General features: G+C 37.6%; 1 long non-coding RNA gene across 1 annotated transcript in view; it reads left to right on the top strand.

Moving 5' to 3' along the window:
- The first annotated feature begins 9276 nt into the window (after positions 1–9276).
- The window catches only part of LOC148130584 (uncharacterized), a 56442-nt gene continuing 51123 nt past the window's right edge, over positions 9277–14595 (top strand). The window contains exon 1 of the long non-coding RNA XR_015750002.1: positions 9277–9301. This is a non-coding gene — a long non-coding RNA (uncharacterized LOC148130584). The remainder of the gene's footprint in view (positions 9302–14595) is intronic.

Genomic DNA, 14595 nt, shown 5'->3' with positions numbered 1-14595 from the left:
GAAATGAAGATGCCCAACTGTTATCAACGCTAGAATATCAAATTTCTGCCCTGGACAAAGGTTCAATGAGATGATCTCTCAAGCTTTTTCTAACTTTTACAGGCCACGATTCTTCCACAATCTGAAAGACACCCAAATTGAAGATGTCTGATTTATGTGTTTAGGGCAGGGGTAGGGAAACTTGGCTCTTTTATAACTTATGGACTTCAACTCCCAGAATTCCTGAGTGAGCCATAAAATGTTCCCCAACCCCGGCCTAATGGTTTTTCAGTTGTGGGGGAAATCAATTTTTGACTTGAATGGGACTGTTTAATATATTATATATTCTTTATATGTCCTACATTTGTATATTAAACAGTCCCATTCAAGTCAAAAATTGATTTCCCTCACAACTGAAAAACCAGTAGGCCGGGGATGGGGAACCTTTTATGGCTCACTCAGGAATTCTGGGAGCTGAAGTCCATAAGTGATAAAAGAGTCAAGTTTCCCTACCCCTGATTTAGGGTTGTTAGGAGCATCTGTCCTATGGGAAAAGGGGATTGTTTTACTGGAATTGAAATCATCTCAAAATAAATTAATGTAAACACAGTAAAACAAGACCCATACATTCTGAAGTCCTTGTCACAGAATAATTAATGTCACTTGGCTTGAGACAAAACATTGGACTGCAGCCATGTTCTGAGAAGCTCCTTGCCTTCCTCACCCTTTCTCTCTAATTTGTTCCCATGAGCACTTGGCGCCAATGAACCATTTGTAACACAGAGAGGGATATTCAGCAGGTTTGAATCCTCTTTGTCCTTCTATCATGTTTATTTAAATGTGCATTTTTCTCACAAAGTATGGATTGGAATATGTGTTTTGCAATATTTAGACTCTAGCCAGTCACCTCTGATCAGAAAAGGGGGGTATGTGACATCAAAGTCTCTTCCTGTGGCCCTGATGCTTCTGCAATTGGTTGTTTCTAACACTGGAAAGTTCAAATATCAGAACCTAATCAAAAGGAATAGTTCTCAATGGTCAATGAATGTCTGGTGAATTCCAGGACTTATCTGAACAAGATCACAGGAATCAAAGAATGTAAACAAGCAACCATTATCAATAGCCACTATGTGGGGTTAGCATTAAGAGAAAAATCAAGTCTGCTCTTTGATAAAAGACTCTCTTTGCTAACAAAGAGTGCAAGCAGTTGATTGCTGTACCTATAAACTATCATATTCTGAAATGCAGTAAAGTTTTAATTTGAAGCCATACCATCCGTGCTCTGTAGAAGGTTGTAATAACCAAAGGAAGAAATTTCACTGTAGACTTCTCAACTCTTCCAACCTCCAACCTAACAACAGGTAGAGCTTGACTGTTACAGTGGCCAAAATATGTACTTTTCCAGTGTGATTAATGGCATACACACACACACACAAGAACAAAACCAGAAATCAGGAATATTTGTTGTTCATTTCTGTCTTGCTGAGAAGACAGCTAAAGGCAGCTTAGCCTGAACCACCTAATTGCTCTGTCCAACTGTCAAGAATGATGTCTCAACATTTGAACACTGCTAAATAGATTGGATGGTTAAACTCCCATGTGCACACTTGTTGATTTAGAAAACTCTATCCCACCCCCAGGACCTGTTTGCTTGAAAAGGTGGGGAGGAGGAATATGTTTGAGGAATATTCAGGACAACAAAAGAGTGAGAACAATTGATGAGTGGAATGGCTGATTAAGTTGTGGGTGCTCCATCACTGGTGGTTTTTAAAAAGAGATTAGATAGCCATTTGTAGAGAATGATAAAGGGTCTTCGGATTGAGCAAGGGGTTGGACTAGAAGACCTCCAGGGTTCTTTCACACTGTTATTGTTATTCTTTGGGGGTGGGGGAGACATGGGACAAAAATCCTAATCTACATAAACTGGGGTGAAGGACTAATTTAATTTTTTTTAATGTTTTCCAAACCTCTGATTCCTGGTGAATTTATATTCCATTTTGGTTTCCAAAATTGTTTTTAAACTGTTTTGAGTTTTCTATGTTTTAACTGAGAATGAGGAATAAAATATTATAATTACATTTCTTCTCCTAATTGAATGAATTGATTATTCATCATAGCAGCATAACAGAGTTGGAAGACACCTTCCAGTCCAACCCCTGATCAAGCAGGAAACCCTATACTATTTCAGACCAATGGTCATCCAATCTCTTCTTGAAAACCTCCACTGTTGGAGCACTCACAACTCTGGAGGCAAGTCGTTCCACTGATTAATTGTTTGAACTCTTAGGAAATTTCTTCTTTGTTCTACGTTGCTTCTCTCCTTGATTAATTTCCACCCACTGCTTCTTGTTCTGCCTTCAGGTGCTTTGGAGAATAGCTCATGCAGGTGTGATTGAAGCTCTGTTTCTTTTTAGTATGCAATGGTCGGTAGATTTTTTAAAATTATACCTTGCAAACTACTGAATGATTGTCAACTAGTCCTCTTCTCTCAATACATTCTGGCCTTACTCCTTTTTGGTTCTTTCTCTGTTGGAATTCTGGTGACATCACATCATCCTGCTACTTTTACCGTAAGGTGGTCCACAGGGAGCTTTCAATTCCCAAGGGAATCCAAAAAAAAGAGTCAGGTCACCACAGGATAGCAGTAAGATGTTTTGGCATTTCTAATTGTTCATTGCAGTGGTGGGATTCAAATTGTTTTACCACCAGTTCGGTGGGCATGGCTTGGTGGGCATGCTTTGCCTAATGCACACGCGCAGCTTTGCCCGCACCAGCTGAGGCCTGCAGCGCCCATCAGCTGAGAGGATAACAAAGAGAAAAGTTCAGGGTCAGATGGGAAGGCCGATCCAGCGCTTTTCTCTTCTTTCTCCTGTCAGCCAATCGTTGGAGGCTTTTTCTTTTTACTACCAGTTCGACTGAACCGGTTCAAACCAGTAGCATACCACCACTGGTTCACATTTTTTTTAACCAAACCCATCATCAAAGGGAAAAAAAAGTTGACAGAAATAAAATAGTCTAAGGATTAAATACAGCCACAATGTCTTGCCCCAAGGAGCAATTGACAATTTACTGACATAATGTAGACCAGGCACTCCAAACTAAGTAGAACAGGACTCCAAGGGACAGTAAAAGAATAAAACCAAAGCAGCTGCTCACCTACCTGACAGAAGGTCTGGCTTCCTGCTTGAGGCTGCTGAAAAAGCTTGATTAAAGTGAGAGAAGACAGAGCCAGCCCAAGTTGTCATGGCAACCCCACCAGCTTGGATGGAGCTCCATGAACGTAGAAGAGAATCCTGACAATTTATTTCAATCTATTATTCAGGATGGGTTTTGTAATCTGGCATTTCCATGTAGTAGTCTACAGTGGCTGCATCTTTCCTACTACTTTCTTTTTAGATCTGAAACACTTAGAAATACTAAGCAAAGAAACACAAGGCAAAGAAAAGATTTCCAGAGGGATAATGAAGGACTAGTTGATAGTGGTATTCAGTTGAAGAGGTCTTGAGGAAATATGGTTAAGAGTATTTTTAAAAATCACTGCATATAAAACAGAAATATTAAGGAGCTCTTCAAACAGCTGGAAAGAGACTCATTGTAGCCAACAGAAAAATAATGAGCCAAACACAAACTAAAAATGAATTATGCATTAACTGGGTCAGGATGCGGATGAAAGTTTCTATGCCATTGTTTGAAAGACCCATACAAGATCTGAAATGAAAAGTTTGTTAGCTCACCACACATGTCTTCCCCTATGCTTGCTTTTAAAGATGAAACGCCATGCCTACTTTCATAGAAACATGCACACACACACACACACACACACGCACAAATGAATTCTATGTCTGACTACTATCATTCCTGAAGCCATATACCAGGAATGGCCTCCAGATGTGGCTGAGATTCTCTCAGCAATAATAGGAAAAGGCTATAATATGAAAAGTGGTTCATTGGGTTTGGGGAGGCAAAAATCTTGAAGGCAAAAATCCAGTAAGAGGAGGAAATTTTTTTCAAGTGATATCATGAGGTCATGCACCATATGATCAGTATTTTTCAATAATGGTATAAAAATCAGGGAGTGTGCTGTCCCACTCACACACCCACACAACATGGTGTAAGGAGTCTTTATTAAGGTATCCGAGCCTGCATTCCCCAGCAATTCCCTCTGCCCACACCAGCCCAACCACAATGAGTTCCACAGGCTGCTCAAATGAAGTCAACACTAATCCTCCATTCCACTAGGCAAAAGCAAGTTTCAAGGCAAAGGCAACAGTTGAAGAGACGCAAACCAAAGTTCAAGGCTAGAACATACCGCAAGGAAACGTGAATATTGTTCCCAGCATCACCTCCTTCTGTCTGCTATGCTAAATAGCCAGCTTCTGGTGCAGCCCATCAAGAAGGGCAATGCTTTCTCCTTGTGAGTAATCTAGATGACCTTCTCTGCTCCTGCCTTTTCTCTGTCCTACGGGTACTTGGATCAGTGCAGAAGGCAGTTCCTTTTCCTCCTCACTGTCCGGCTTCAGCTGCATGTTTTCTCCACCTGAAGCCTCAGAGCTGTCCTGCTGCAACTGTGCTTCAGCCAAATCAGCCTCACATAGCTGCTTGGAACCACTTACCAAATCCCCTCCAGATGTGCCTGGAACTGGTTCATCCTCCTCGAAGTTGACATCTGTAGAGGTATCTGGTGAAGCATCCACAGGGAATCATCACAGGGAGCCGAGGGGGGGGGGGGTTGCAGACATGGAATTCATCTCAAGATAGAAGGAAAGCATTTATTTTTTGTTCGTTCATTCATTCATTCATTCATTCATTCATTCATTCATTCAATTTGTATAGCTACTCATCTCAAGCCAGTGACTGTGGGTAGCAAACAACCATAAAACCAATTAAAACAAACAAAAAGAAAAAAAGATCTGGCTGTTATTGTCAGAATTTTAAAGCAGAGTATAAAGGTGTAGGGAGCATAAAAACATTGAAAAATAATGAATTGGCAAATACTCTGACTGAATGCAGCAATAAAGCACAATGTTTTGGAAATTACATAACAAAGAAGCAAAAGAAATACAGACATGAAAAATGGTGAATGAACAACAGAATTTAACTTATTGTCACATTGAATTTAACTTATTGTCAATTTAACTTATTCTACTGTACACTGAAAGTATAGAAAACAGGCAAAATGGGCTGATTGTTATGAGGCACGAAGGCAACCATGGAATAGTAAGGATTACACAAATATAGTGGACATCTTCCAGAGAAATAGGTAACCCAAACAGAATGCCGAACATGAGATGGGATTTAATTGTACAGAATTCCATTGGGCAAAAGAATAAAATAGGAAAAGCTGTAAGCCATCACCTCAGCCAAAGTGGAAGCCATACACGAAATGTGTTTTTTGGCAATATGATTGTGAAAATAGAAGAATAAGATTTTATATATGTAATAATTCAAACCTGGAATAAAGGCACTTTCAGAACATGCTTACAATACATCCTGTAAATTAGTTGTCTTTAGTTTAGGGGTGTTGCATCTGGCCACGTCTTGTAATAAGTATAGTGAGATAAATGAAATTATCTACAGAGGAACAGGGCCTGTATAATTTCTTCCCAGTTGATTCTGGATATATCTGTCTGATGTATACGCACAATTTATGTAGCAGTTTGTTTGTTTTAATGGCATGTGTAAAAACGATGCACATGCCAAACGATACACATGCCTAGCTCTCTTCTTGTGTTTATACCGATGTACCCATTCACAAACCCAGCTTAATTTACCACTTTTAATGCTTAGTTTTATTATCAAAATATTTTTCCCTTCATTGCAACACTGAAGATGAAAATCACACCCCCCCCCCCAAAACAGCCACCTTGTCCATACTTACGTTCCATTTTCCATTTTATATTTCTCATGTCTCATAAAGATAGCTGTGAGGCAGCAGCAAAATACCGTTTTAGACATTCAAAGTCAATGATGCAGAAAATAGAGGACTGGAATATCTTTGTGGGATGAGCAGTATCCTCATTGTGAAGCCCAGATGTTTGAAACGATGAGTAGAATACATTAATAAGGAAAAGAAAAAAAGAAAAAAAATCCAGACATATATACAACAGCTTGAAGGAAAGGTCTGCTTAGTTAGATTTATGTATTAGGCAGATCTTCACTTTGCCATATGGCATTCAAGCTCTTCCAAAGTTCACAATTGTAGGGGATTGTTCTAGCAGATAAATAGATGCCACCTGGCTGGGTGTGTGGGGGAGAAATGTAGACAGATCTATAGACAGATTTCTGACCCATTTTACAACAATCCACTATGTTCCAATAAGACGAATGGTCTTTCGCAAGATGAATGGTCTCTGGTAAGCTTTCTGTTTATTGAAATCTCTAGCAGGAAGTTGAAACTACATGCAAAATTTGTCAAGTTTTTAAAGCTCCCCTCCTTTAATAAAATAGTTCATTTTCAAATCAACAAAAAGATTTAGTGGGATTTTTAAGGCCATTCTTCATGTCAATGAAATAATTAATGTATACATTGCTCAAAACATTTGTTCTCCTCCTGACACTCAGAGAACTAATTTCATTTAAATACTAAACCATTCAACAGTCAAATGCATCCATACCAGTCAGTTGAATCAGCACTGTACTTCATCAACATTAACTTCATGTGACTTTTTATAAGCAATATAATACGTCCCATAGAAGAGGACTCTTGTCTTTCAGTGTATGGACCCAACACATGGCTGCATTGAAGTATAGTTTCTGAGCCATCCGAAAAATATGCTGGCATAAAATTTGTTGCCCCAAAAGTCAAAGTCCTATTCTGTTTCAGTAACAAAGAGAACACATTTAATAAGGTACAAATTAAGAAAAATGATTGGCGGGTTCTGTTTGCTTTATTTCCTCTCATATTGAGCATTGCCTGCCAGTGGGAAAAACAGCCACCAATTTCTCTCCTGAACATGTCATGGATAGGGCTGAATGAGACTAGATAAGTACCTTGAATAGCAGATTTTGCCATCTGTCAAATTGTTCAGATAATGTAATGCAGCCTTAGAGGTGCTCACTGACACCTGTGGTTGTATCAGTTAAGCCCCTTTTAAACATGGGCTTAGCATTCTATTTTTTTAAAAGTGCTAAACCCATGTCCAAATATTGCTCAGATGAAAGGTTAAAAGCATGGCAATGTGGTTTGAAAACACTGGACACTGGTTTTGTCATGCCCCTGTCAAAGTCTGAATCTGAGGAGGAAGACGAACAACTGACAGGGAGTGGAAGCGTGGCTCCATTGGCTGTGGAGGAGGCTGGGGAAGGGCAAAGTCTGGCTGGGAAGAGCAGAAGAGAGATAGAACCTCTTCATCCTAGGGCACAAAGGGAGAAATGGAGAAGAGAGCAACGTGGGTTGTGTGGCTTATGGGGGAGGAAAGGGCCCTGATTCCCTTCATTAGCCACACCTGGGAATGAAAGTTTAAAAGAACTGAATGCTGACTGTGGCAGCTGCTGGGAGCAAACATGACTTTATCCTGTGTTGTCTTTGCTTATCTGTGTTCCTGTTGTATTTCCAACCATGTGAATTTGTCATGCTTTCACATCTGGAATTCTTGCTCCTGTCCTGCCAAACTAATTACCTCAGTTTGGCTTGATTGGACTTATAGTTACAGTTTTTGTTGACCATGTTATGGACTTGATTCTCTGCAGTCAAAGGCTGTTCCTGGGAGAGTTTTTCTCCAGCCAGAAGGTAACCTGGACATTAGGGGCAAAGTTGGAGCTAATAAAGGGACTCCTACTGATTATCAGTGTTAATTTTGTGCCATGCCCTGGGTCATCATAGGTTTTGTGAGACAAACTGGTGTGTATTTCCATTCTTGGAAGCCAGCTGGCATAGTTGTGAATACAGACTGGTATCACAACAAGTAAGTCACACAAAATAATAATGGCATCAATATTCTTGAACATCATTGTCCTGAAAACACTTTGGAAAAAGGATGGGCAGAACTTGTTGAATGCAATATATTATATGTATAATATATTAATATATAATATATGTAATACATATGTAATAATAAAAGTATGGCAGACAGCCTTTTTCTCTTTCAGGTGCTCGGCTGGGAATTTGGGAGTTCTTAGTAAATAGGAAAGTCCTTGTTTCTGTGGAAAATTAAGTTGAACCAGGGTTAGAAATGGACTGGCAGTCACCGAAGATGACAAATCCATGCAATCAGATGGCCTATCAATTCAGTTTATTGATCAGTCATTCTTGGCCAAATAAAGTTTCCAGTGGTTCTCAAAAGCAGGCCTACACATTGCAGGCACCCAAATGGGAGGTCAACAACATTGTCCAAGTAATATGGTGGCTGGTGGATCTGTCTAAGCCAAACTAAGATCTATTCAGAAAGAGAAATTTGATTTGCAATGGATATATATTATTTATTATCTCCCTTAGAATCTGTTGCTCAGCCTGAGCATGCCAGTACTCAATATTGTTTAATGATTTGGTTATTCTTGTGTGTTGCCCCTTCAATGCTGAGTGCTCCTAAATAGTAAAATAAATGCCACCCATGCCAATACATTCAATGAAAAAAAGTAGATGAGAAAATTGCCCTATAGTTTGGCCACTTGTCCTTTATTGACTTATTAGACCATCTGCCCTAGCATTATAAAGATGGTATATATTCTTCTCTTGTTTATTGGCTTTTTTATTTATTTAACCTTTATTAGTTTTATTAACTCAAGGCAGTTAATATATCCAACACACCTTCCTCTTCCTATTTTCCCAACAACAACCATCTTGTGAGGTGGGTTGGGTTGAGAAAGAGGGATTGGCTCAAGGACACCAAGCTAGCCTTTATGGCTGAGAAAGGACTGGAACTCAGCAATCTCTGGATTTCTAGTCTAAACCACTACCGGTAGATCCTGTCTTAAATGTGAGGCCTACTAATAAAGTAGTTATATAAATAAACAGTTCAGAAAATGTATTTGTTACAATTAGATAAATAGTGGAAAAAAAAATTTTTTTTCTAAAAGCTAAATCAGAAGAGATTATGGCGAAATGAATCTATGCAGCCAAATGAAATGCGATGAGGGAAAACATTAAATTTTTGTCTGGATTAACTAAGAGGAATTTGTGACTTCTGGAATGTTCTTAGCTTATCAGGCAACAAGTTTAGTTCCATCTTTGGGAGAAATTGCTTCAACTCAAGACTCACATGTTTCTCTAGCTTGCCTAGTAACCTCTGCCAAAGTATCTATCATCAGAACAGCTGGTATCCCGACTCTATTTCACCACATCATTTTGCTTTCCTAGTTGATCAGCCCACAAGTATGATTGATGGTAACTTCTCAGTGTTATTTCTTTTGTGATCTTTTTGCCCTTTTCCATTTAAAAGTCCTCCTAATGTGATTTCCCAAGCTTTCTAGTTACTACTGTACTGGATGCATTGATGGAAGTTTGGAGCTGTCCCTAAAAATAAAGAATATTACATGCATTATATACCTCCTAGAAGTACTGCTTATAACTTTCAAATGTTTTTAAATATTTATTTTGCTCAGTCTTTGTTTTTATAGATTTTTTCTTCCCTTCTCATATAGAAATGGGAATCTCAAAGAAATAGCCACAAGAAATTGTATAGTTGGCAAGTTTGGTTTAGTGGTTAAGGCATCAAGCTAGAAACCAGGAGACTGGGAATTCTAGCCCCATCTTAGCCATGAAAGCTAGCCGTATGACCTTGGACCAGTCAGTCCAACTCACAGGGTGGTTGTTGTTGGGAAAAGAGGAGAAGAAAGGTATGTTGGATATGTTCACTGCCTTCAGTTATTTGTAAAAATAATAAAGGTGGGATTCAAATAAAATAAATAAGATGAGATAAAAAGGGGGAAAGCTCTACTAAATTAATCATCTATCTGTTGTTGGTCTTAATTATCAATACAAATTATTTTTATTGTCCCAGGCCTCTAAATTTCATATCTGTGATTCTGAATTATAGCTAGTGAGGCAGAAGAGTCGTAAAATAATAGTTTCCAATGAGAAAAGAGGTTAAGCTGAGTTTTCCTCATCTATTTTTATAAACAAACTCAGCAAAGGCAGACAGATGTAAAAGCCAAGCTCAATTGAACATCTTCCCTACCTTTCTCCATTGGGTACTTGTTTTGCTCAGCTCTCCTGAAATTATTCCCATGAAGGAAAAAATATTTTACGTCAAACGGCCCTTAAACTCTTCACATCTGAAATACTGGGCAGTTTTTTGTAGCAGAGTTTGATTGTCCTGATTAATGGAGGAAGAGATTTGCGTTCCCTGCTAGTTTGAATGGCAACGTTACTGAGATTTCTGAAGGAATATGCTTTTTTGCACAAATTTGCTTTAATGGGAAGACAATCCTTTCAGATAAATCACTTTCTGGTTTACTTAGGACACTGGTGTGCGATAGAACTGCTAAGGCAAATGCGATATCTTGGAGTACAGATGATAATGTTTATCTCCGTCTATTTAACAAGTTATGTTTCCTGTGCAATTTCAGCCCTGTTTTAATAAGATCTGCCAGCAGCAAAAGAGCAAGATTGTCATGTATTGTATTTGGAAATTTTTCTTAAGGATTGGGCTTGATGAAGGTTTTTCCTTCCAACAGTTTCCTTTTTAGTGTTACCATCTTATATATAATCATTGTGATGTTTAATAACACAGCTCACTTAAAATGAATTCCGGCTCTCCCTAACCAAATATAGTCAGAGAAGTAATGATCAAATATAATTGCTACACCTCATTTTCTTAAGTGTGGCTATAAGGGAGTCTTCAGAGTTGGGACCGGAATTTCCAACAAGTTTGATGTGGTCATAAATTAAGTCAGATCCAACTTTATGATAATTTTTATGGTGGTTGTTAAGTCACATTAAGTGAACCCAACTTCCCTGATGGGTGTTTTTTGTTGGAAGGCAGAGATAAAAGGTGCAAATGGCAATCATTCAATGACAACAGGTTTTGTAAATGCAAGCCGGTTGCCAAGCAGTCAAATTGCAGTCATGTGACCATGAGGATGGTGTGATGGTCATAAGGGCAATTTGTCAGTCACTTTTTCCAAGACTGCCATGATTTTCAATTGTCATTCAATGAAGGGTTGTAACAGGAAGGAGAGAGAGAAAAAGAGAGAAGTTCCCTGAGGACAGAATGGGGCAACTCATGGTAGCCAACTCACCACATTCAACTTGTCCCAGCCAATTCACCATAGCCAACTCACCATGGCCAACTTGCTACAGGAGAACTCACCATGGCCAACTCTACTGAAAGTCGATGCGGGACAATTCAAAAATTCAATTTAATTATTTAAAATATTTTTTAAAATATCTTAATTTTTGTCATTCACTTTTCATTTTGTCCTTCCTTTAGCATCCTTTCTTTAATGATTCTATTCCATGATTTCTTTGATATTAGTGGAACTCTTGTCCCATGGCAAGTTGCCCTGTGGTGAGTTGGCTATGGCGAGTTATCCTATGGCAAATTGGCTGCAGCAAGTTGATGGCAGTGAGTTGTCATAGACCCTACCACTACCAAAGATGGACTCTCACACAAGTCCAAAAGTTTGAAAGATTAAACCTCTGGTTATAGTGACCGAGTCAGACTGGATCCTGCAACAGTATCCTGCAACATGTATATTTCCCTTCATTTGTGAAGGATTGTAAGTTGAGAACTACCTATAACAATAACTTTAGGAGAAGTTTTCCCCTCAAGAAGCTGTTTATTGGCCAGTAATTACATAAGTAAAGTTAAGCCCTAACTTAGATAAAACTAACGGAGAAGTAAGCATCACCAAAAATCTTCATTTAGCTGGCTTAACTCCAAGGAAGAAAGGAGCTTTTCTCCTCTATCTTTGCCTACTGCTGTGATAATTCCATCTAGTCATTTTCAGTCACTGGAAATGCTAATCCAGTAAATTATATCTGATTTTATCTGAGCAACATCTTGAAGAAATGCAACTGAAGAAAGAGACTTGGGACTGATCAAAATATTCATCCAAACTAAATAATTAAGAAATATATTCAAATATGTTATTAAATAAACTTTGGAAGATATTAACCCTCTTGAGTTTCCTTCTGTTTTCTACTGATTTCCTGAGATATTTGTTAAATTGATTGATTAGGTGCCATCAAGTCATTGTCAACACTTAGTGACTACATAGATAGAATTATTATTTTTTGCATAATAATTTGTCCCTGATCTGGTCTTTCAGGTTTTTTTTTTCTGATGGTGCATTCATCACCACTGTAACTTAATCTATTCACTTGTTGCTGGTCATCCTTTTTTTCTTTTCCCTTCCACCTTTCCCAATCTCAGAGCCTTCTTCAGAGAGCTGGGTCTTGGCATAATGTCCAAAGCAGGGTAATTTGAGGCTGGTCGTGTGTCTTGAGTGAGAATTCTGGGTTGATTGTTGAATTGGGATAGATACAATTAATATTACTATATTCTAGTGCTGGGGGAGCAATAATGAAAGAAAACCATATCCAAAAGTCATATTTGAACACCATTTTAAATAAATTACCATATGGGGTTGGTCAATCAGATGTCACTGGAATATTTGATTTTTTTTTTAAATGTCACCTAGTCCAAACAGACCAATCAAATTTTATTTGACACATAGAGCTTAAGTGAATATGGAGACAGGACTTTCTAGGCTAACCCCTGGGTTGTCTGAATGTCCAATGAATCTCAAAACTCAAATCTTCTTTCCTCAATCTATAATAAGGAAACAATATCAGACCAGAACTGAAAGCCTGGTATTTGTCATAAATACATCAAAGGGTTGATAAATTTATCAGAGAGTTTTGACATCCACTTTCCTCTCTCAGCTATGATAGATATCATTTGCTTAAATGTCCATATGTTTTAATCTCTAGTGTTGACTTGGATGATTAGTGGCTGAGTGTAATTTCAGAATCCAGAAACCCAACTGCAGATTCTAAAAGGTGAAATTGGGTGGAGGGTTACAAAGTAATTTGTATTTTGCAAACATTTGCTTTGTTTTATTTTGGGGGTCCCCATACATCTTGAATAATTACTTTTTCTCAGTGATCGAGAAACTAAAAAGGTAATATTTCTTTGGCATCTTTATTAAAGTTCCATAAAGGTAGATAGATAGAATAGATAGATAGGTAGGTAGGTAGATAGATAGATAGATAGATAGATAGATAGATAGATAGATAGATAGATAGATAGATAGATAGATAGAATTCTTTATTGGCCGAGTGTGATTGGACACAAAAAGAATTTATCTTTGGTGCATATGCTCTCAGTGTACATAAAAAAAATATACATTCATCAAGAATCATAAGATACAACATTTTGTGATAGTCATAGATTACTAATAAACAATCAAATAATACTAGGAAACAAATAAAACAATATAAATTGTAAAGATACAATCAACAAGGTTATATTCATAAGTGGGAGGAGATAGGTAATAGGAAGGATGAAAAGAATAATAATACAGTCTTTGTAAATAGTTTGACAATGTTGTGGGAAGGCATTATTATAATATGGTAGCCAATATGTCTGTCCGAGTTTAAACACTGTGTTGAACCTATAGCCATTCAGTCTATTTTACTCAAATAATTTACGTGCACAACATGAATTTCAAAATAAATGCAGAAAAATAGCCCATAAAAATTTGCTACTGTGAAATGAATTAAAGTAATAAGCCCTTTCCCCCCTGAAAATGATTTAACTGCATAGTTCTCAGAGCAATTATTTTGGACAAAATGTTTGCTAATTAAATTCCTTAGCTGAAATAAAGAAATACCCTATTCCCTATTATAAGAATCAGAAAAGGTACAATAGGTTGCAGTTCACATAAAAATGGCAATCAATAAAAATGTTGGCTACTAACAAGGCATATGACTTAATGGTTATTTTTAATTTACAATTGAAGTTAGTAAGCATAGAAAAAATATCCTTGGTGGTAGTAATAATTTCTGTAATATGCAGAAGAAGGGCAAAAGTATAGGAGAAGAACAGGCAGAACAGGGGGTGGAGTTTAATGTGTCATTAGTTTAGAATCCTTAATTCCAACATGCATTCCAAGTCTAACCCCTTCTGAATTCCATTGACCCTTATCTGGAAGCAAATTAGTATTGAACTTTAGTTGACCAGATTTTTGTGCTTAAATAAATCTTCTGTACTGCAACCTTATGAATGATCTGATTTTTTGCACCTAATATTAATCAGTGGGAATGCAAGGACTCAAAACTGAATATGTGCTTAACTCTGCGTCCCAGCTGTACCTGCTCTTTTCCAACAGAAATAATTTGAAAAATTAGACCAGACTTGAAAGAACAAGGCAGGTTGGTACTATCATATTTTGAATTGTATTATCAAACTAGCTGTTTAACTCAGATTTCAGACTGGATTATAACATGGATACATTACCTCTATGGAGGAGGCAGCCTTCCTGATAGCTTCTGACTTTGATACAAATAGAAATACACAATCTATGAAAGATTGTTTAGTTATAAACAGTGCATTAAAAGTAGGGGATAGACATAGAAAAAGAACTAGTCTAGGCTTCCCCTTTGCTTCCATACTAAATATTTGTTTTCATGAATATGAATATGAAATATAATAACTCATATGAACTCCAAGG

Source organism: Notechis scutatus, chromosome 5 (genome assembly GCF_049901735.1).
Source record: "Notechis scutatus isolate UNSWTSFEM ecotype Mainland chromosome 5, rNotScu1.2, whole genome shotgun sequence".
Lineage (NCBI taxonomy): Eukaryota > Metazoa > Chordata > Lepidosauria > Squamata > Elapidae > Notechis > Notechis scutatus.
Note: the sequence above shows the minus strand (reverse complement) of the source record. Positions and strands in the feature narration are given on the sequence as shown.